The 25046-nt window shown below is 41.2% G+C and overlaps 1 protein-coding gene and 1 long non-coding RNA gene across 6 annotated transcripts in view; both read left to right on the forward strand.

Moving 5' to 3' along the window:
* Positions 1-25046, forward strand: part of ltbp3 (latent transforming growth factor beta binding protein 3) — a 161924-nt gene that overhangs the window by 11498 nt on the left and 125380 nt on the right. The gene's annotated exons all lie outside the window — the stretch shown is intronic.
* LOC117517520 lies at positions 1967-23703 on the forward strand. Its single transcript, XR_004562747.1, has 4 exons — positions 1967-2087; positions 16615-16624; positions 19201-19205; positions 23693-23703. It is a non-coding gene; the product is annotated as an uncharacterized LOC117517520 (long non-coding RNA).

Below are 25046 nucleotides of genomic sequence, written 5' to 3' on the forward strand. Positions count from 1 at the left end.
AATATTGAGAGTAAAAACATGTTTTCAGGTCAGGATTTAAAAAAAAAAGCTTGAGATTTTAAGCAATGTCTTTTATTCTTTGTGCCAGTGTAGGAAGTCGGGAGTCAATAACTGCAGGCTATTGCATGTTTTACATGCAGTGCAGTGAGACTGTAGTAGTATTTTCACATACATAGACCTAATCTCTACATGCTTTGTGAAAGTAAGTATAGTAGGCTGGATTTAATCCCAATTAAGTGAAATCTGCTTGATCCAGGTCATTGTTCTCCATCCTCCCCTTTCAACTTTTCCTTGTGGCCTGCCACATTTTGGAGCTTCTGTGTCAAATAACTCAAGTGAAGCATTTTAAATTCCATAAATACTTCATGTAGCTCCTCATTTAGGGAGGACAAAGAAATGGCTCCACAGTCAACTGTCTCAGAGGTCTCACAGTCAAGGTAGCCATGATATCACCACGGCCAATTATCCTGAAATTTTCCGACAGTGGATACAGGCTTTGGCTTCAGCTCTGAGGAGAAATGCGTTGTTCCGTGTGATGAGTGGAATGTGGTGCGAACAAGTGGAAATTTGTCAGCAGACGCAATAGCGGCTACAATTTGAATACTTTTCCATATTTGCATGGTGGGATGTCGGTCCTTCATTTTGTGCCTCAGGCTGAGAAAACTTTTTTTTTTTTTTTGTGGGTCTCATTTTTACATTATCTGATTTTGTTGAGGGCAGCAGGGTGGCTTAGTGGTTAGCACTGTTGCCTCACAGCAAGAAGGCTGTGGGGTCACTTCCCCCTGTGGCCTTCCTATGTGGAATTTGCATGTTCTCTCCAGATGCTATGGCTTCCTCCCATATCCAAAGGCATGCAGGTTAGGTGAACTGGAAACTTTACATTGGCTGTAGGTGTGATTTTGTTTGTTTGTCTGTATGTGGCTCTGTGACAGACTGGTGTCCTGTCTGGAGTGTACTGTGCCTTATACCCTATGACGCTTTGACCCTTGATTGGAGTAAGTAGGTATGGACTGTTTTACAATTAGGGTACATAAGTGGATTTTAAAGATGAAGTTTGATATAATAACAAGGTGGAAATGGCCAACCCAGTTTAGTTTGCCATACATGAATAACTGCTTCTGGTCTATCAGCAACAGCGGTTATTTGGTTTGATATCTCCATTTGTTTACCAGCAGAACTCTAATTATACCATACTGAAAAAAGAACCAACTTAAAAAAGGTGTTACAGTTGGAGGAACCTGAATGAATTAAGCTGTTTGAACTTAAGTTTGTAAGTTTACAAACTTAAGTTCAAACAACTTAATTCATTCAGGTTTTACCAATTGCAACACTTTTTTTAAAAGTTGGTTCAACTATTCTCTTTTTACCAAATATTTTTACCAAAATATATAAAAATATATAATATATAAAAATATGTAAAAATATATTTTTACCAAAATATCTGTCATTTTCATGATGTCTAATTTTGATGGGCTGCCAGAACTATTATTTTTTTTAATAGGTAACCACTGAATGGAATAATTTCCCTATCAAAGCCTGTACAACAGTCTAACTCCCAGCATCATTGCCCAATGGGAAATAACTTGGAAGAGGCATTCAAAAATAAAATGTCTTGTCTGACAAAAATGGAAAAGGATCAGACTCAAGCATCAGTGTTATGTGAATAATTTTTTTGTTTGTAAGAGGTCTGTGAAGCCACAAAAGGATAATTTGCTCAAATGTCTTTAATATTTGGGTGTAACTCTCTGTCTGTCAAAAACTGTCCTCTCCAGAAATGCTTATAGCCCATCACTATTTGAGTACATACTTACAACCATTTTTAGTAGATAGTATATATGGTTAGATTGCACTGTAGTCAGTATAGTTTACACAACAATTATCTTAGTAAAAAAAAGTCCTCTCCAGAAAGTGTAGCAGATCATATCTCTGACCTCATATATACAAACATCTGACAGGTCCGAAACTTTTGGGCATTTAAGTACTCCACTCAGCAGTTAGATATGGATGAAAAACCTGACCAAAGTAACCACTTTGATTTTTTTGGTACCAGTGACACATACTTGTGTACCCTGACTGTTAAACAGCCTGTATACAGATTGCGTGGATGTGCATGTTTGCTTTTTTAACCTGTTGCAATCATTTAAGGAGTCACAAAAGTTATTGTCATAATTTATCTGAATTTTGTTGCAAATGGAAACAGGTTGTCATGATGATTCAGCACTGGATTTCTGACAGCATGGGTACAATTATTTTATTCTTGAACTTAACAGATACAAAACCCTTTTTGTGTTTTAAAGGCTTTTGCTAGTTTTTCACAGTAAAGAGCGACAGGAAACTCGGACAGAGAAAGAGGGCTGCTGAAATTCTAAAGCCACCTTGACATTTGCACGAATTTGATCCCAGCACTGACATGCAATCTTGCACGTCAACGACTAAACTCGTCGTAAACTGTGCGAGGCTGCATGCCATTGTGCAAAGAAAATTTTGAAATGTTCAAAATTTCTGGCACGCATAAATTTCGTGCCACTTGCATGAACTACTTGTGAACATTGCGCAACCTATTCGCAAACACTGCGTGTCATTGTGCGCAGGTCCTCGCACAGTTTACACACGGTTACGGTTTACAACAGTTTAGCAAGAGCTTACTCTTTGGCATGCAAGATTGCGTGCCAGTGTGGGGATCAAATTTGTGCAAATGTTAAGGTGGCTTTTCAAATGTACCATCTAATGACACGCATTGGCATGATGAATTGCAAGCCAGTATGGGGATCAAACTCGTGCAAGTGTCACGGTGGCTGAACACACAGCTGGTAACTGTTCATTTTACATTTTAGCACACTGGTCCAACATCATGTGTGGGAAGGATGAAACCAAATCCTAAAATGAAATGGTTAGAGTGAGAAGCAGACTTTAATTGAATTGTAGAAGGAATAATGTTTTCCTTTTGTTTAACAGATGAAGATGCTAAACAATAGTGTTACGAAAAGGGATGGTGAAAGTACCATATAACCTCAAACACATAAAAGGGAAAAAATATAAATATATTTGTTTTAATGCAACACCAAAGAACAAAGCTCTTTTCCACTTTGTCCTGATAGGATATGCTGAGTGACCTTGACCTGGCTTGTCTCAGTGATTATTGGGGCCTTATCTTGATGAAAAACAACAAAAGAAACAAATCATTTGGCAGTTAGCACAAATCCATTTAAAGCCTGTCCAAATGCACATTGCTATTTCAGAGGTGGGAAATACCGGCACAAAGCCGGTCAGTGGTTGCAAAGGGGTTGGGATTTACCATGTTCATTAGGCATTAACATGTTCTAGTCTGACCATATTATCCACCAATCAGAGTGGCACCTGTCCTTCCCTTAAAACCGGAGTGTGTCAGGCGCACAGTGCCATGGTGTTGAAAAAGTGGATGCAAGTGGTTTCTGGTGAGTAAATGGATTAACACCAGAGTCAGTCAGTCAGAGTGCACAATGGGCACAAAAGCTCCCTGAGGTGAAGCAGAAGTTCTGTACCATTCCAAGAGTGATCTCTCCACTTTACAACCTCACATCACAGATGCTAATGTCAGATGTGCACATCAGCAAGGTGCAACAGATACAACAGCTTTACACATGGCTGCATACAAACATATTCTAAGTTCTTTTGACATCTCCCTTGTTTTCACTCGGGGTCACCACAGCAGATCTGAGGTGGATCTGCATGTTGGTTTGGTGCAAGTTTTATGCTGGATGCCCTTCCTGATGCAAGTCCATATTAGAGAATGGGCAGGGTTGGGGTTTGATCCGGGAACCTTACACACTGGACACGAACACACTAACCGCTTGGCCACCACCCTTGCTTGCATATTAATATAATATTTATCATGTTTTACTTGTCCTTCTGTTACCACTTCTGTTACCATTCTAATCCCCCCCACACACACTAGCTATAATACACTGTCATATGATTTCAATGCATCAGTTTTGTGCCCGACCACACAAAAAAAGCAGACAGAGGGGTTTCCATTGGCTGTACTTGATGCAGCAACAAAATATGTAAATTTATACAGTTGGATCTACATGTGTTTGGATACTGACAAAGGTTTGGGTATTTTAGTTTTCCATCTGATTGTGTTGGAGTTCATTACATATGTTTCTTCTGGGTAAACTGTAGCCTAGGTTCCATGTCTTTAGAACACACACAGTTTACCATGTAGGCTTCAATCCAAAATCTTCCCTGACCTCTGCTCATACACCAGCTCTCATCTCTGGTAGCCTCCAACGTCTTGAACCACACCACAGTGAATGTGCCAAAAAATTCACATTTCATTATTAAATGTGTATCTCACTGTAGCCTCTGAAAAAAAATGATGAAATCCTGGAACTTTCAACCATCACAGGTATTTTGGCAGGCAGAGAGAAGCTGATGTTCAAACAGCATGTATCGTCATGGCATCCACATCCACTGAAGGGAGGAATTATAGCACAGGAATACTGGTTCTCCTTATGTCAGCGACCAGAAAAAATGGACGAGTATTTCTTGAATTTACAATAAATTTCATAGTCTTGTTTTGATTTTCTGATTTTATTACACCTTATAGTAAGACAAATGAGATACAGAAGAAGAAGAGATATGTGAGAAACCTGTAAGTTGGATTTATAAATCACAGCTTTGTAAAATGTTGCATGTGTGCCATCATCTGTTTCTCTGTTGACCCTCTCTTCAGCAGGTGAAGACTATCTTTATATATATAATTATCTCTGTGTTTGGCTTACAAAAACCAAAAGACTTATTTTGGTTTACCCTGCCCTGTGGAAAGTGTGTGGGTGGGTGTCTCTCTCTCATTCTCTCTTTATATGTGTATACAGTGGCTTGCAAAAGTATTCAGCCCCTTGGTATTTCACACATTTTAATTTGTTTATGGTATTTCAAATACAAAAAGTAAACCAGGCTTCTCAATATAAAAAAAAATCTAAAATTATCTTCCTTAGACTCACACTGAAAGTAAATCTCTACAACTTGCTATAAATTAATTAAAAATATTAAAGCCAAGATGATGGGTTGCATAAGTAATCAGGTCCTTTGGTATAATACCTGTAAATAATCAGTTTAATTGCCAGTTTTCTTCAGACAAGTCAGGAGATGGATACATGAACATCTCCAAGTCACTGAATATGTCTTGAACTTTATTTACATCAGTTCTGAATAAATACAAACAGTATGGCACTCTATGGTAAATCTGTGTGGAGTAGATAGTTCTCAAAAACTGAGTGACTGTGCAAGAAGGAGAAGAGTGAGGAAAGCCACCAAGACACCCAGACAACCCAGAAGATGTTAAAGGCTTCTGTGGCTGTGATTGGAGAAATTGTGTATAGTGCATGTTTTGCATTTTGTATCCCCAGTTATACAGCTTCACGATGAAGTGGTATAGAGAAGGGTTTTATTTCACCAAAACATTAAATTCAGGCTTGCATCTCAGATGTACCTTCTGGCAAATTGTAGCTGAACCTTCACGTCTTCTTTTTAATAAAACCCTCCTCTATACCTGAAACCAGGTGAAAATAGCGTCTTTTCTGAGCTCCTCTGCTCTGGCTGTTCATTCTTCAGCTCCCCGTGAGCATCAGGACGAGGTGGTGGCTGCTGTATTCAAGGAGAACTTTAAATGCCGAATATTATTTCCAAATGATTACTCCACTTTTGAACTCCATCTGTTTGTGGTGGGGTTTGCCTGTCCTGTGCTCTGTGCTGTTGTTTATCATCCATCAAAATTCAGGGCTCCTTCACATATAGTGCGAATTTGGTTGAATTGCGCATGAAGTGTGCATGAAGCAGGAATCACATGCAATACGTGTAAAATTATAGCTGCCTTGAACGCGTCGTTCACCTGTTTCTACAAGTATTTGCGCACACTAGTGGCTGAAAGACAGAGCGTGCGCTGTGAGAGCCCATCGATCCCTCTCGTGGCAGGTGTCGGCCACAGCTGGAGAACACATTCCGTGTTTGGAAGGACATGAACACACAACATTCCTCTCTGAGGCGTGTGTCTCTGCCTGCTGTGCTCATGTGGAAATATATAAAACATCTTTCGCCTTTGCGCCGGGCTGCAGCGACCAGACACAGCACCTCCTTCATGTCCTTGTTGATTTCAGGCATTTTTCCACTCCGATTACAGGCCAGTGATGGTAGCGCAGTGGTAAAGTTTCCGTCTGGTAATCAGAGCTTACAGGTTTGAATCCCGTGAGTGACATTTTTTTTTAATTAACCAGGGTTATTTAACTGCGGGGTTCTGTATTGCATCCCCTTTTATTTATTATTTATATCAACCCATTGACATTCACTAAATACAGCTGGTTTTTATTTTCCTCCACATCAGCAGCGTGACATGGTGCACCTCGTCCCAGCTGCTTACACTGTGTTCCTGCTTGCACGACACCGTCGCGTGCATGACACCGTTGCACCAGGATCGTGCACGCCTACCCGTCAGCTGCCCATCGGCTGGTTCGCTCATACGAGCTGTTCCGCCGTGAGTCGCCCAGACTTGTACTTTTATTTGTACTTAATCGTACAAAACTGTACGAAATGTGTGAAGGAGCCCTTAATAAGGATTTTATTCAGGAGTTCTCTGAGTTTTTGGCAGATTTCATCACAAAATATGGCAAACTTTTAATCTATGGTGATTATAATATTCATGTTTGTTGTCCGTCTAATCAGCTGGCTGATGATTTTACGTCTATTGGATGAACGCAATCAGTGGATGGACCAACACATTGTCTTGGACACACTTTGGACCTGGTTGTCTGTCATGGACTCTGTTTCCCTTCATGATATTCGTATCAGATACTGCAATTTCAGATCACTTCCGTGTTATTTTTGAATTTACCGCTCCTTCATCTGCTGGTAAACCACTCGTTCCTGCCTCTTGCCACCGTATGGCCACCTCTTCGACGATAGGGGAATTTGTTGCTGCCTTCATGGACACTCAGTTTTATGCCACAAATGGACTGCTGTCTCCTTTACTTCCAGAAAACAGCCTCTCTTCTTTCCACTCCACATGCGTAGTGATTCTGGACTCTGTTGCCCCTATTTGCTGCAAATCCATTAAATCAAGGTCCGACCCCTGCTTAAATGCCACAACACGTTTCCTCAGGCAACGCTGCAGACAGACAGACAGAGAGAAGGTGGAAAAAGGACAAACTACAGGTGTCTCTGGGTATTCTGAGGGACAGTCTATCTGACTACCAGAAGGCTGTGAAGGAGGCAAAATCTCCGTATCTGTCTCATTATTTACAGCAGTTGTCATCATCCCAAAGTGTTGTTTCAGACTATAAACTCGGTTGTAAACGCATGTCACTCTGTTTTGACAGACACTACAACCACGACCTGTGAGCAGTTTCTTCAGTTTTCCATTGGCAAAGTGTCATCAGTCAGACAGAATGCTGACCATGAATTTAATGTTGAGCTGTCTGTTACTCGTGCACATTCTGCTGTGCTCGAGCAGTTTGAGTCCATTTCTTTTTCATCCCTTAGTGAGGTAGTGAAACACACAAAACATACAAGTTGTTCTTTAGATGTTGTTCCAGCTGAGGTGCTGAAAGAGGTTTTTAATACTGTTGGGGCAGGTGGCCAAACTTTTATTAACTCTTGTCTTTGTTCAGGGTCTTTTCCAGCTGTTTATAAACATGCTGTGAGTCAAACCCTTCTTAAAAAAAACCTCACCTTGACTTGTCAATTGAATCCAATTTCCAAGTTTTTAGAAAAGGTTCTTTCTATGCAGTTAGTCATTTTTAGAAGATAATCACATCTTTGAAAAATTCCAATCTGGATTTAGGTTGTGACACAGCAATGAGTCAACACTTTTAAAAGTACATAATTACAACACTCTATCTGTGGATACAGGGAATCCTGCTGTGATGGTGCTGTTGGATCTCACAGCAGCCTTTGATACTGTGGATCACTCAGTACTTGTTTCCTTGTTAGAACATCTTATTGGCATTCAAGGTACTGCTATTAAGTGGTTTAAATTGTATTTGTCTGAAAGGAGTTTTTCTATTGTGATTAGTGACCTCTCCTCATCAACTGCTCCCCTGTGTTGAGTGCCACAGGGTTCTATTCTTGGGCCTATTCTATTTTGTTTGTACATTTTAGCATTGGGATCAATTATAGCCCAACACAACCTGTCCTTTCATTGCTATGCAGATGATCTGCAGCTCTATCTGCCTATGAGGACTAATGGGAACGACGCTTTCTCATCATTATTTCATTGTAATCATGATGTAAAGCAGTGGCTGTCCCAAAACTAGATAGTAAAACAGAGACCACTGTGTTTGGATGTTCTGTCATGCCGAATGTAGTACCATAAAACTTTGGTGCTCTGGCTAATTATGTAAAACCAACTGTCAAGAATTTGGGAGCGATATTTGACAGCTTATTGAGGTTTGATCAACAGATAAACTCTGTTGTCAAAGTTTTTTTTCTAGCTTTGTCTTCTGAAAAAAGTAAAGCCCTTTATCAGTACACTTGATCTTGAGACAGCCATTCATGCTTTCATGGGCTCCAGGCTTGATTATTATTATTCACTTCATACTGGTATTAACCAGTCATCTCTTGCACGCCTCCAACTGGCGCAGAATGCTGCTGCTCATCTTTTATCTAACACTTGTAGACATGAGCATATTACGCCTGACTAAGCACAGCGGCTTATTCGTTAGCACTGGCGCTTCACAGCAAGAAGGTTGTGGGATCGATTCCCGGCCTTTCTGTGTGGAGTTTGCATGTTCTCCCCATGCCTCTGTGGGTTTCCTCCGGACACTCTGGTTTAACATGCATATTTAGGGTCTGCTCCTCTCTCTGCCCCTGACCAAGGTAGCGTCTACATGTGGAGTTGGTCCCCGGGCACTGGACTGTGGCTGGATTGTGTCTAACTGTAATTAGGATGGGTTAAATGCAGAGGACAAGTTTCATTGTATGTATGTATGTATATATGTGTAATGACAATAAAGTTTCTGTTCTATTCAGTTTGTTTTAGAATTGATTTTAAGATTTTAGTGTTTGTTTTTAAGGCTATTATTGGCTTTGCACCTTCTTACCCATCTCAAAATTTAACTTTTTGCACTTACAGTAGGACATTACAATCAAATGAATTTACCTCAGGTGGACTCCAGTTAAGCTGTAGAAACATCACAAGGATGATCAGTGGAAACAGGATGTACCTGAGCTCAATTTTGTGCTTCATGGCAAAGGCTGTGAATACTTATGTACATGTGGTTTCTTAGGTTTTTTGTAGTTTTAGTTTTTTTTTTTTTTTTTTTTTTTTATACATATAATTGCACAGAGAATGATCTGCAAATAGTTCTTGATTTGCACACGTGTTTTGAGATCCACAAATACAAATTTCCGATTTGTAACTAGTGTGTTGGTTTTTATAAATTAATTTGTATTTGTAAATATGCCATTTTTTCCATTTGTAAAAAAAGGGCATTTGCAAAACTGAAAATTCTGTTTGTGACGTGTGATTCAGCAATCACACGCATTCATGGCTTTGCACTTACACAATATTAAGACATTCTGAGCGCAAAACTGAATTTGACATTCACAAATATGTTGGTCGCTATTCACATTCCCATCCCATAGATGGCAGTATTCTATACATTTTGATGGGGAGGGGGTATTGATAAGAGGAGACTCATTTCCCATAATGCCTTTTGGCGTGTGTGTCCGTTAACGCCAAAACGTTCAGAATTAGTGCATTACTTCAAAAGATATGTGTGATACTTTCACTTTGTAAAAATCAGTGTTCCCGTTAATGTCGATAAACTGTCCGGAATTAGTTTTGTTTATAAATGAGTGAAAAGTGCCTTGTGTTTGAGCTCTTCTGCCACTATCTGTGTTGTGTGTGAAAAGTAAGAGACAGCAGCAGCAGCGGGCAGGGCACGTAAAGACAAAAAATCTCTCATTGTTCATTTTGGGTTTGTGATCGCCTTTTATTTTACTCAGAGGCCCCTGTGGTGCTTAAACTTGAAATTTGCTTATTAGTAGCTGTACTGAGTCAATACCAAAAGGTAGCAGTTAGCGGTGAGCAGTAACTTCTGCTAACGTTTTTAGCAGTTTAGTGGTTTAACGTTCTAAAAGTTAACTTTTCAGTTAATGGATTTGCGGCTATCGAAGCTAACTGTGCCCACCACTGGTCTTAATGCACACAAACCTGTAGACATAGAATTCTGTGACATATGTCAAACAAGTTTAAGATGAATCATTTCTGCTTATGGCAAAGTTTCTACATACACATTTATACAATTGTGAGACTTCTCAAGCACTTTTAATTCTAAAAAGTACATACAAAACATTTTCTTTTTCACAACATGGCTTTTTTTAAAGATAGTTTTCCCACAGACTAACTGAAGTAAACATTTTTTTGTGTGTGTTGCATCTGGCTCGGAAGCATCTCATGGTTCAGGCTGGTCAGCTTCGTTTGCCCTCTTCATCAGCACCATTTTGACTTTTCAGGCCTTCTGGCTGCTCCAGATTCTTGGCATTTTCTGGAATAACAGTCCCTCATGTTGTACATGTTGCCCTGTGCTGGTCTCCCCAAAGATGGGCAACATGAGAAGTGTATACAGCTATTTCAGGACATCCCCTGTGGTTCTATATTCAGAGTAATGCAGCAGTAGTAACCCTGTGGTTTGTTTAAGTTTTCCCCAAGCATGGGTCAGAGGTCCATGGGAGCGAGAAACGAAGACAAGCCTGTCAAATAAATGGTGCTGGGTTTTTTCCCCTTTATTTAATTAAGAAGTGTTTATTTTAGTTTTTGAAGCCGTCTGCTTTCCCCCACACTCGCCTGGGAACAGGCGGGATGACGTGGGCAACCAAAAACCTGTAGTATACTTTTGAATTTAGCCGCAGGTTGGAGTGCACTCAGAGGTGAAGCTGGGAACCCTTCCCATGCTCACACTAACATAAATATGCATGCATATCCGAGAGCATCATCCACTTTTATCTCCAGCTGATTAATGGTGAAAACAAATGACTTAAATGTGCATTTGGAGTCAGATCACCAGCCCACTGTTGCGCTCGGGCTTTAATATTTAAGAAGTCGCGTCCTGTCAGCACTCCCTGTCTATTTGTGTGTGCCGGCAAAATAATACATGGGGTTATTTGAGGTCTGCCACTTTAATTAAACCTGCGGTGTTTATGTTTGGTAAGACTGCACCGCAACCAGGGTTGGAAGGGTTACTATAGAAATGTGTTCCAATACCGTTACTGATGACCTGTCAAAAAAAAAGAATAACATCCCAAAAAAGTATCCCAGTATTAAACAATGTAGCTTACTTTTTATTACTTTTGGATTACCTTAATGGCAAAATAAACAAAATAGATGAAGAAGCAATAAGATAACTTTTACTGAAGTCTATAATGTAAGACAACAGAAAAATGTCAGAAAAATTTGTGTGAGTCATTGTAGGAGCTCTAGAAAGTACATGTATCACATAATACAGCCTTATTTCCAAAGCAGTAACCTAATAAAGTGTTTTATTAGATACTGGAAGGCTTCTTGTACATAGCATAACTAATGAATACATGGGTTAGTCTAGATGACAGGATCCCTGGAATGGAATTTGCCCTGTTGACGTATCCCATAATCCCTTGGGCGCCAGAGAGACACTGCAGTCAAACAACATAGATAATCCCCATAATGACAATTGTAAATTAATATTATACTACAAAAATGTATTTTTTTTATGCTTTTCGTCACGTTAATAAGAAACTGCTGCATGATACCCTGAAAATTTGCTAAAACAATTCTAACAAATAATCCGTGTCTGCTACGTTTAATCTGCGTGGAATTTAATAAACGCAAACCGAATTTCAGACATATTATATATTAGTCTGGAACAAAGAGGACAAACAGTGTTGTAAAGAACAATAATCAAGACGTTAAAGAGCAAACTTCACTTTCCCCCAGAACGACATGATCAGGAAGTGAGCGTAGCTGTTGTGAAAGTGTAGGAACACGGACCCACAACAGGGGGCGCAAATGAACGGACAATGGAGGAAGTCAAATAACAACTCTTTACTGTTGTGAATAAGCACAACAAACACGGCGAATTACAATAATAGAAAAGAAGTCAATTCACAAAATGTGTCACGTGGGCAGGCTCGAAGATAAGAGACGTCTGTCCAAAGCAGAACCGGAACCACACGATTTCCTCCGCCACCGAACCCCGGGAATACTGGAGCCGCCAAGTCCCGAACTCCCAGGTGGCCACTGCCTCCGCTTGTCGGATCTGGTACTGCTGGCGAGGAACAAAAACAGTTAGATGTGGGTGCGTTTGCACCCAGTAACACGTATGGTGGGAAAACACCTCCACCTCTCGTCGGAAGAAAACAACACAATATCTGTTATCCAAACACACAAAGCAACAGGTATTCCTGTCAGGAAGACAATATAGTCGGCTGAGAACGTTACCTCCTCGGTAGAGCGATATCTCGGCGAAGAGGTGGAGATGTCGTCTTGCTGATATACCACTGATGATCAGATGATTTGGGACAGCTGTCATAGGTGATAAGTGACAGCTGTCACCCCGGCTGCTCCTGTGAGGCGGCAGCGCCCTCTGGTACATGGAGCCCGCACTCCAGGCAGGGTGCCCTCTGGTGGTGGTGGGCCAGCAGTACCTCCTCTTCAGCGGCCCACACAACAGTAGCTCCCATTGAAAATAACGGAGAGACAGCCTGTGATTCTCACGTTTACATAAAACAAACGTAATATCAACGTCTATAAACCCAGCGAATATATTCATGAGAGTTTTAGGCACAATATAAAAATAGTTTTATGTTGCGATGCTAATGCTGTTGTCCGTGTGCAGTGGTTAAAGTGCAGCTTGATCAGAGTGTCTCAATGCAGTTCTCAGTGTTACTGAGATCTCGCAGCGCGGCAAACTCTCCGAAGTTTTGCAGGATTTGAAATGTCAATAGGGCGAATAATTTTGTCTGCAGTCACACTGCTCCAGTTGCTATATTTTAAATATTGTTGATTTTACTGCATGCTAGTTGGTAATAGTTGATAAACTTGAAACCCTTATAAATTATGTGGCATAACATAGCGTAGCATCATCACATTTTTCCAGCCAGCCAAGGGTATATACTTTCTTCCATCCTTGTGTGTAGCTGTGAAGGATTTAACAAATAAGGTGTTATATATATTTAATATATCAGTCCTCATTTTGGCGATAGAATTTCAAATTAGTTTGTGCATGAAGATAGATGTCATGCTATGCATAATCAATCAATCAATCAATCAATCAATTTTTTTATATAGCGCCAAATCACAACAAACAGTTGCCCCAAGGCGCTTTATATTGTAAGGCAAGGCCATACAATAATTATGTAAAACCCCAACGGTCAAAACGACCCCCTGTGAGCAAGCACTTGGCTACAGTGGGAAGGAAAAACTCCCTTTTAACAGGAAGAAACCTCCAGCAGAACCAGGCTCAGGGAGGGGCAGTCTTCTGCTGGGACTGGTTGGGGCTGAGGGAGAGAACCAGGAAAAAGACATGCTGTGGAGGGGAGCAGAGATCGATCACTAATGATTAAATGCAGAGTGGTGCATACAGAGCAAAAAGAGAAAGAAACAGTGCATCATGGGAACCCCCCAGCAGTCTACGTCTATAGCAGCATAACTAAGGGATGGTTCAGGGTCACCTGATCCAACCCTAACTATAAGCTTTAGCAAAAAGGAAAGTTTTAAGCCTAATCTTAAAAGTAGAGAGGGTGTCTGTCTCCCTGATCTGAATTGGGAGCTGGTTCCACAGGAGAGGAGCCTGAAAGCTGAAGGCTCTGCCTCCCATTCTACTCTTACAAACCCTAGGAACTACAAGTAAGCCTGCAGTCTGAGAGCGAAGCACTCTATTGGGGTGATATGTTACTACGAGGTCCCTAAGATAAGATGGGACCTGATTATTCAAAACCTTATAAGTAAGAAGAAGAATTTTAAATTCTATTCTAGAATTAACAGGAAGCCAATGAAGAGAGGCCAATATGGGTGAGATATGCTCTCTCCTTCTAGTCCCCGTCAGTACTCTAGCTGCAGCATTTTGAATTAACTGAAGGCTTTTTAGGGAACTTTTAGGACAACCTGATAATAATGAATTACAATAGTCCAGCCTAGACGAAATAAATGCATGAATTAGTTTTTCAGCATCACTCTGAGACAAGACCTTTCTGATTTTAGAGATATTGCGTAAATGCAAAAAAGCAGTCCTACATATTTGTTTAATATGCGCTTTGAATGACATATCCTGATCAAAAATGACTCCAAGATTTCTCACAGTATTACTAGAGGTCAGGGTAATGCCATCCAGAGTAAGGATCTGGTTAGACACCATGTTTCTAAGATTTGTGGGGCCAAGTACAATAACTTCAGTTTTATCTGAGTTTAAAAGCAGGAAATTAGAGGTCATCCATGTCTTTATGTCTGTAAGACAATCCTGCAGTTTAGCTAATTGGTGTGTGTCCTCTGGCTTCATGGATAGATAAAGCTGGGTATCATCTGCGTAACAATGAAAATTTAAGCAATACCGTCTAATAATACTGCCTAAGGGAAGCATGTATAAAGTGAATAAAATTGGTCCTAGCACAGAACCTTGAGGAACTCCATAATTAACTTTAGTCTGTGAAGAAGATTCCCCATTTACATGAACAAATTGTAATCTATTAGACAAATATGATTCAAACCACCGCAGTGCCTTTAATACCTATGGCATGCTCTAATCTCTGTAATAAAATTTTATGGTCAACAGTATCAAAAGCAGCACTGAGGTCTAACAGAACAAGCACAGAGATGAGTCCACTGTCCGAGGCCATAAGAAGATCATTTGTAACCTTCACTAATGCTGTTTCTGTACTATGATGAATTCTAAAACCTGACTGAAACTCTTCAAATAGACCATTCCTCTGCAGATGATCAGTTAGCTGTTTTACAACTACCCTTTCAAGAATTTTTGAGAGAAAAGGAAGGTTGGAGATTGGCCTATAATTAGCTAAGATAGCTGGGTCAAGTGATGGCTTTTTAAGTAATGGTTTAATTACTGCCACCTTAAAAGCCTGTGGTACATAGCCAACTAACAAAGATAGATTGATCATATTTAAGATCAAAGCATTAAATAATGGTAGGGCTTCCTTGAGCAGCCTGGTAGGAATGGGGTCTAATAAACATGTTGATGGTTTGGATGAAGTAACTAATGAAAATAACTCAGACAGAACAATCGGAGAGAAAGAGTCTAACCAAATACCGGCATCACTGAAAGCAGCCAAAGATAACGATACGTCTTTGGGATGGTTATGAGTAATTTTTTCTCTAATAGTTAAAATTTTGTTAGCAAAGAAAGTCATGAAGTCATTACTAGTTAAAGTTAATGGAATACTCAGCTCAATAGAGCTCTGACTCTTTGTCAGCCTGGCTACAGTGCTGAAAAGAAACCTGGGGTTGTTCTTATTTTCTTCAATTAGTGATGAGTAGAAAGATGTCCTAGCTTTACGGAGGGCTTTTTTATAGAGCAACAGACTCTTTTTCCAGGCTAAGTGAAGATCTTCTAAATTAGTGAGACGCCATTTCCTCTCCAACTTACGGGTTATCTGCTTTAAGCTACGAGTTTGTGAGTTATACCACGGAGTCAGGCACTTCTGATTTAAAGCTCTCTTTTTTAGAGGAGCTACAGCATCCAAAGTTGTCTTCAATGAGGATGTAAAACTATTGACGAGATACTCTATCTCACTTACAGAGTTTAGGTAGCTACTCTGCACTGTGTTGGTATATGGCATTAGAGAACATAAAGAAGGAATCATATCCTTAAACCTAGTTACAGCGCTTTCTGAAAGACTTCTAGTGTAATGAAACTTATTTCCCACTGCTGGGTAGTCCATCAGAGTAAATGTAAATGTTATTAAGAAATGATCAGACAGAAGGGAGTTTTCAGGGAATACTGTTAAGTCTTCTATTTCCATACCATAAGTCAGAACAAGATCTAAGATATGATTAAAGTGGTGGGTGGACTCATTTACTTTTTGAGCAAAGCCAATAGAGTCTAATAATAGATTAAATGCAGTGTTGAGGCTGTCATTCTCAGCATCTGTGTGGATGTTAAAATCGCCCACTATAATTATCTTATCTGAGCTAAGCACTAAGTCAGACAAAAGGTCTGAAAATTCACAGAGAAACTCCCAGTAACGACCAGGTGGACGATAGATAATAACAAATAAAACTGGTTTTTGGGACTTCCAATTTGGATGGACAAGACTAAGAGTCAAGCTTTCAAATGAATTAAAGCTCTGTCTGGGTTTTTGATTAATTAATAAGCTGGAATGGAAGATTGCTGCTAATCCTCCGCCCCGGCCCGTGCTACGAGCATTCTGACAGTTAGTGTGACTCGGGGGTGTTGACTCATTTAAACTAACATATTCATCCTGCTGTAACCAGGTTTCTGTAAAGCAGAATAAATCAATATGTTGATCAATTATTATATCATTTACCAACAGAGACCTAATGTTTAATAGACCACATTTAACTGTTTTAGTCTGTGGTGCAGTTGAAGGTGCTATATTATTATTTCTTTTTGAATTTTTATGCTTAAATAGATTTTTGCTGGTTATTGGTAGTCTGGGAGCAGGCACCGTCTCTACGGGGATGGGGTAATGAGGGGATGGCAGGGGGAGAGAAGCTGCAGAGAGGTGTGTAAGACTACAACTCTGCTTCCTGGTCCCAGCCCTGGATAGTCACGGTTTGGAGGATTTAAGAAAATTGGCCAGATTTCTAGAAATGAGAGCTGCTCCATCCAAAGTGGGATGGATGCCGTCTCTCCTAACAAGACCCGGTTTTCCCCAGAAGCTTTGCCAATTATCTATGAAGCCCACCTCATTTTTTGGACACCACTCAGACAGCCAGCAATTCAAGGAGAACATGCGGCTAAACATGTCACTCCCGGTCTGATTGGGGAGGGGCCCAGAGAAAACTACAGAGTCCGACATTGTTTTTGCAAAGTTACACACCGATTTAATGTTAATTTTAGTGACCTCCGATTGGCGTAACCGGGTGTCATTACTGCCGACGTGAATTACAATCTTACCAAATTTACGCTTAGCCTTAGCCAGCAGTTTCAAATTTCCTTCAATGTCGCCTGCTCTGGCCCCCGGAAGACAATTGACTATGGTTGCTGGTGTCGCTAACTTCACATTTCGCAAAACAGAGTCGCCAATAACCAGAGTTTGATCCTCGGCGGGTGTGTCGTCGAGTGGGGAAAAACGGTTAGAGATGTGAACGGGTTGGCGGTGTACACGGGGCTTCTGTTTAGGGCTACGCTTCCTCCTCACAGTCACCCAGTCAGCCTGCTTTCCCGGCTGCTCGGGATCTGCCAGGGGGTAACTAACGGCGGCTAAGCTACCTTGGTCCGCACCGACTACAGGGGCCTGGCTAGCTGTAGAATTTTCCACGGTGCGGAGCCGAGTCTCCAATTCGCCCAGCCTGGCCTCCAAAGCTACGAATAAGCTACACTTATTACAAGTACCGTTACTGCTAAAGGAGGCCGAGGAATAACTAAACATTTCACACCCAGAGCAGAAAAGTGCGGGAGAGACAGGAGAAGCCGCCATGCTAAATTGGCTAAGAGCTAGTAGCTACGCTAAGCTAGCGGATTCCTAAAAACACGCAAAGTGAATAATGTGTAAATAATTTAGAGGTGATTCAGCAGAAGGAGTGCTTTAGTTAAGGCACGTAAAGATTACACTGGGAAACAAATCGTAATCTAGATAACTAGATCAATCTAACTGCGCAGAGTAAACAGCTAACAGATACAGAAAAACACCGCTGTTCTCCGGAACAGGAAGTGAGGCAAGTAGTAGAGGCAAGCACAAATCTTCTTGTGCCGGGTTTAGGCCGGTTTTCCGGCAGTTACGCAGCCATTATGGTGTATGTGGGAGCTCAAGCAAAAAAGCAGTAGATAACTATTTTGTCTTAAGTGGCAGGTACTTCTGTGAAGGAGGTAATGATTAATCAAAGAAAATTTTCAAATTTTTTACTCCTTGTATGTCCAAAGCTGATTTTTTTTTATTTTATTTTTTATCACATTTGCTTCATGTATGTTGAAATGTAGTTATTATGAAGTACATTGTGGTATATTACAAATTTGCCACAAATCTTATTTCTAGTAAAGTATTTATTTTGTGGTAATTCTGTGGCAAATGAGGTGAGTTCAAACTGTGAGATCTTGCAGATGACATGAAGTTGGAGGTGCACATGCAAGTTTTGATTTAATGTTGCAATCTATGGAAATTGAGAACTTGTAATTTCTGACTTAATACAAGGAAAAATACATCTAATAAAGTTTTGATGAAATGTCAGTGTCTCTACTGACTCATTTCCGCAAACCAAATAGTCATAAATGTAATTAACCTGAGTACTGTATAGCATATATGAGGTAAAACACTTGTGTGAAATCTGTCCAGATTTTATCCAGAGTTCTTCCTAACACGATAACTGGTGGCCTGTGTTTATTAGCTGTGTTCATTGTGGTCTTTCTAGCTTTGCTTTAGGCTGAGATAGATCAAGCATGTTTCTTCAACCCTTTTGACGCTAACACTAGCATGTAGCATAGCAGTAACTGATGACCCCCAAACGGCATGGTGGGAAACTGAGTTTCCCAGTGTGTCTTGCTCTGCATCTGAATATGCACACTAGCAGTATTATATAGTAGCTACAAGTATAGGTCACAATCCATAGGGTGTCCAAATGCCCAGATTTAGTCATTGTCAAATAGTACCTGGATGAGCTACTACCTCAACAGTCTGCAAATGGACTATGCTATCCCATGTTGCAGTTGGAGCCTGGTAAAGAACGTCCCAGGAAAATGCAAAGAAAATAGCGGATGTATATGAAAACTAACCAACTTTAAGCACATGCTAAGTATTCAGGTACAATTATGGTGTCCTGCTGCAGCTATTTTAACCTGCATGGTTCAAAATTCAAATGTTTTTCCAGACAAGGTGCATTTTCAGTGTACTGCATAGATTGTTAATCCTATATTTGAATACTATGGAATAGAATTAGAATGTTGAATAAAATTAGGGCTGCAGCTATCGATTATTTTAGTAATCGATTATTATTATTCTGGCAATTAATCGAGTACCGGTAATCGGATAAAGATTACTTGTTGTGTGGGCCGCCAGAAGAGGAGGTACTGCTGGCCCACCACCAGAGGGCGCCCTGCCTGAAGTGCGGGCTTCAGGCACGGGAGGGCGCCGCCATGGACACAGCCGGGGGTGACAGCTGTCGCTCATTACCTCTTGACAGCTGTCACCCATCTACTCAACATCATCTCATTCCATAAAGACCAGACGTCATCTCCACCTCGTTGCCGAGATATCATACTTCATAGGAGGTAATACTCTCAGCCTTTTTGTGAGATTTGTAACTCTGTTATTGTGAGAATTTGCAGTAGAACCGGTCGTTTGTGAGGAGGCTGTGCAAGACGGCGCTCCTTTTCAGCTGAGACCGCTGCAACATATTGAATGAGAGGTGGAGGTGGCATTCCCACCGTTGTTGTTACTGGGTGTACACACACCCACACTTGACTGTCTTTGTTCTTCGCCAGCAGTACCAGATCCGACAGTCGGGGACGGTGATCACCTGGGAATTCGGGACTTGGCGGCTCCAGTATTCACCAGGTTCTGGGGCGGCGGAAATCGTGTGGTTCCGGCTCTTCTCAGGACAGACGTCTTCTATCCTCGAGCCTGCCCACACGTCACCTCTGTGTATTGACTGTTATGATATTCTGTGATTGTCTGTATGTTCGTTGTGCACATTTACAACATTAAATTGTTACTTTTTGGCTCATCTATTGACCGTTCATTTGCGCCCCCTGTTGTGGGTCCGTGTCACTACACTTTCCCAACATTACTTTTGCCTTTTTAAACATCAATAGTCCAGGGCTCTCCCTAAGCAATGGCACAATGTCGCTATGCCAAAGTCTTGAATATTTTGCTGAAATGGCGATGGGATGTGGCTTTCTGTTCTGTTTTTTTCCCAACTTGTAAAATTTAACCATTTTGAGGTTTTTATTATTATTTTAAAGGCTGGTGGACTGGGTCCCTATGTGATTTTTTTTTTTTTATCCCTCTTTCTCTGCGATTCAGCAGATGCAGTTCAGCTGGAGGTTGAACATGCAAGCCTCCCAGTCACTGTTTTTTTTAAGTAACTGTGTTTGTGAAGCATTGTGTGTTGACCAAGAAAAGCAAAAATTAAAAAGCGAAACACTCAGTGCGAATCTGAAAAAAACCGTCAGCAGCCGGCTTCTACTGCGAGTACCCGACCGTCACTCACCACGTCGAGCATATGTACTACAATGTTAAACGAAGCTTTGAGGCACAGAATTTGCTTTGATCATTTTTTGTAATGGAATTACAGTGGTCCCTCCCTATAACGCGGTTCACCTTTCGCAGCCTCGCAGTTTCGCGGATTTTTTAGTCTAATTTTGCATGCTTTTTTTTTTTACAGCACTTTGTGTTCTGCGTCCTCATCAAGCAGGCCTGTCGCGGCACCGCGAAGGGAGAGCACGTGCATTGTGTTCTGCGTGTCTGTTTATAAGAATCTTTTCGCCCAGAAGAAAAAAGAGCGCCAACAACTACCCATAACTCTGTTCTTCACTCAAAAAAAGACACCTGCACTGAGGTGTCACTCAGAAATACTGGTGAGTCACTATTAATAATTTCTTATCTGTCCAACCTTGTAGGTTGATCGTTAAAATTAAATTCGTTAGTTCTAAAAGCCATCATAATTATTTATAGGAAAACGTTCTATTTTTATTTCTCAAACAAATGTTTGGGCCTGAAAACAGGTTGGTCTTATTTTTATACTAAGGTTTGAAGTTGGAGAGTGTTTACACACGAGAGAAAAGTGAGAAAATGTTAATGCCTGTTTGAGAAAAGTGTATAAAGTGTGTAGTGAGGTGTTTTACAGCCTTAAAACATCTATAATAATTGTAAAAAATAACGCTGACTACTTCACGGATTTCGCCTATTGCGGGCTATTGTTAGAACGTAACTCCCGCGATAAACGAGGGACCACTGTATTCGAGTAATCGGTTCAGCCCTAAATAAAATAGTTTAACTTAAATTGTAAAAAAAAAATCTAAAGTTGCAAATCAAGAATGTTTCCCACTGATTTCCATGTCATTTGTGTCTCTAAAATGCCTGATTGTATATCAGTGAAGTTTATGCAGGCCTTGGGTCAAGGGAGAGGGAATTAGGAGTAATCAGAGCAAAAATGCACCTGATCCAACAGGATTTTCCACAGAAATCAAAACTCCATGTCATCAGCGAGTGTAATAAAGCCACAACTGCTGCACAGGTTGTGTAAATGATCAAAGCAAATGACATTTAGAAAACCACACAGCAATTAGATTTGGGGGCGGTGGGGTCACAAGGGAACAGTGCGTACATTCTCACCTGAAGCATTCAGGAGCAACATGCTGAACCCAGCTCAAACAAACAGCCTTCTTTGCCATCTTTAACACTCTCCTCCCATTTGCTTAGCTTGGGGAAGAAATGAAGTAGTTATTTAAAGCTGTACAGAGGAATGCGAGCACTAGGGACTGCAACCACTCCGTGCCGGACCCTGTAGCTGTAGCGATTAGCCAGGGTAAACAGAGTAACACGGCCCGTTCCAGGGCTGCTGCCACGGCCGGAGACTCGGCAGTCTGCAGACATGAGCTGCCATGCTGAGTGCCGGGTGTCCCTTAGGGCAGGTATCTGATATAATCCCAGCACAGCGATGTCAGCACTCCTCTACCTGCCTGCCTTCCCGTCCCTATAGTTTTTTAAACGGTCATTAGATGACATCATCTACATCGGCTGCCAAGATCCTGTCTGACTCTTTGGCTGCCTTTCCACAAACATCTCTGCTAGGGGGGAATGACAGGGCAACGCTGGATTCCTGCCCACCCAAGAGCTGAGGAAACTGCACCACATACTTCCATGACACGTGAAAATCACATTGTGTAAAGCCAATTTGATTTAAATTTGGACGAATATGAACTTTTTTTTTTCAGTCAGGTCAGACATTGTCATCAAGGTGATGACTGTTACATTAGGGTTAGGATAGCTCTGCTGGTCATCCAAATCTTGTAAAGTGAACTAAGTGTAGCCTTGAGCGTAACAGATGGACCATGTTGTCTGAGGCAGTTGTCGACGACCAGTGAGCCCGTGTTTGTGTAGCCACGTCCGCTCAGTGTTTCCAGTGTTGACAAAGTCCAGAGACGTCTGTAGGGGGACGAGGAATGTGTGCATAGGTTTCAGAAGGATGTGATTATGTCATTTACTCACAATGTCTGGCTCAGCTGCAGCAGTCTGAGCCACTTCATACGTCGCTCTCCCTCACTCCGTGTGGTATATGGTTTCACAGTGCCCGTCCACACCAGACGTATTTGGGTATGTGGTTTCCTGCTTAGCAAGTGACGACGAGAGCAAACGCGTCACATGATGACGTCTGTTCTGTGCTTTCCCTCTTCAGGGTGCAGTTTAGATTAGCCATGGGTTATTCACATGCTGCAATAAGGGATTCGTTAGTAAAAGAGTCCAACTGTTTCCTGGCTTTGCCCACCTATCCATGATGTTGAGCAAAAAATAGCCCACCTGATTACACTTCACAGGTTTTGTTAATAGTTTGACTTGAAGAACCCATGATGCCTACTTGAAAATCATTAATAGAAAAAAGGTAATGTTAGCATGGAAATATATTGTTTCAAACTTGGGTTAAGCAGGTAGATGATTCCATTGTCGTTCGGAAATGGGTGACCGACATCATAGTGTGGTCACCAGCCTGATGCCACACGCCCCCACCCTTCCATACACAACATTAATTCCTTAAGCCTCTGTCCCCTCGAATAATAAGCCATGAATAATGAGCCACACATGGGTGTGTCAGCGATTATTCAAAGAATGATCCACGTTTTAAGCAATCACGTATCCGCTACTAAGGCACCTCTATGTGCTTCACATGTGCCAGGTATCAACCTCTAGTGAGCCACGACCGACCTGTCACTTGAGCTCCATCCAGCCTTGAATGGCTTGTGTCCCCACATATAATCCATGTCAAGCCACAGCCATGTAGCGCCATGTAACACGACGTTGGGGCCGCTTAGGTATGGGCTTGGTCCAAACCTCCAGCCCTCCCACACTTGGTTCCTTTAAAGTGTGGGTTTTCAATTAACAGCATCCATTCAAGATGTTGTCACATTTTTTAAACGCAGTCCAAAAATAGACGCTCCAGTACAGTCCAGCCGGTGTGCGCATCTGTGCACCAGGCTGCTGTTCACCTGTGTTCCAGAGTCATTAAATGCACCAGACCAGACTAGAACTGAACCACGGGTTCCTGGACAGCCGCCTCTGTGCTGATTCTCACTGGTTTTATTTCTTCCGTGGCTTGTAAGGTCATTTTGACACCGTGATCCAACTTTTAACTTTGTGTTTGTCTGTTAATGTCTGCAAAATCGCTCTTTTGCACGTTGCTGTTCTGCATTCCTGGACAGTCGCCTCTGCGCTTCATGTTGTTTTTGTTGGTCTATATGTGTCGACCCTGTACACAGTATAACTTGCATCTCACCCAATGACCCCTGGAATAGGCTACAACTTCCCTGTGAGCTTTAGTTGGAATGAATGAGTTAAGAAAATGGTGGCTGAATTGGCAACTTCTCTGTAGTAGGTACACAGTAAAATCACCAGTGTAAAACTAACACTGCCAGTGTTGATTTCACACTGGTGATTTTACTGTGTAGCATGATATGAGGTATATGATATATATCAAAAGACTAATACTGTCCATTTTTAAATCTGAGTTGATTCAGGCTAGACTGAGTTACAAAAGCTGAATCACTGTGAAACTGACTCACTGGGCATCATTACTGAAGTTTGTCTGATTTTTGGAAAGTCGAATAAGTTATTGGTAATTCAGCCAATGTATTACTGTATTTGAAGAGAGCGAGCGCTCACGTCTTTGTGTAATCAGTATGGTTCAAGATGATATCTACTCTTGTTCACAGTTGAGCTTGCAAGCTTTTGAACTGTGGTTTTAAGGGCTGTAATTTGTTGTTTTTGTGCTGGGTGCGGCTGTAAGGATGGCTGTGGCAGGAGGGGGTGACGATGCGTCATCTCCAGACAGACAGGAGTGAGTGGGTGGGTGGTCACAGGGCAACCAGAGGGCAGTTCTTTCTTTCTTTCTTTTAAAGATAGATACAGTTGTATATAAACGTTTGGTCACCCCTGATGATTTCCATGGTTTTCGTTTATAAATCATTGGTTCTTTGGATCAGCAATTTCAGTTAAATATGTCATATAGCAGATGAACTCACTGATATTTGAGAAACGAAATGAAGTTCCTAGTATTTACAGAAAGTGTGCAATAATTATTTAAACAAAATTAGGCAGGTGCATAAATTTGGGCACCCCAAAAGAAAAAAATACATCAATATTTAGTAGATCCTCCTCTAAACACTTCTTTATAGTCTGGATTCTGGTTGAAGGTATTTTGGATCATTCTTCTTTACAAAACATCAGTTCAGTTCAGTTAGGTTTGTTGGTTTCCGAGCATGGACAGCCCGCTTAAAATCACACCACAGATTTTCAATAATATTCAGGTTTGGGGACTGAGATGGACATTCCAGAACGTTGTACTTGTTCCTCTGCATGAATGCCTTAGATTTTGAGCAGTGTTTAGGGTTGTTGTCTTGTTGAATGATCCAGCCTCGGCACAACTTCAACTTTGTCAGTGATTCATGAACATTGTTCTCAAGAATCTGCTGATATTGACTGGAATTAGGATGTTTTCAGGTCGAAACAGGCCGACGAAGGCGCCTGGAAGCGCTGCACGACGTCCCGCCCCGTGGGAAGTCCTTACACCGACAGAAACACCCCATAATCTCTCATCAGCCGTTAAACTTTTCACCGAGAACCAGCTTAATTTCTCGAATATTGTCCACTCGGATATTCCTCACAGGTCCAGAAAAATTTTTGATAAAGCAATG

The sequence above is a fragment of the Thalassophryne amazonica genome, chromosome 9 (genome assembly GCF_902500255.1).
Source record: "Thalassophryne amazonica chromosome 9, fThaAma1.1, whole genome shotgun sequence".
In the NCBI taxonomy this organism is placed as follows: domain Eukaryota; kingdom Metazoa; phylum Chordata; class Actinopteri; order Batrachoidiformes; family Batrachoididae; genus Thalassophryne; species Thalassophryne amazonica.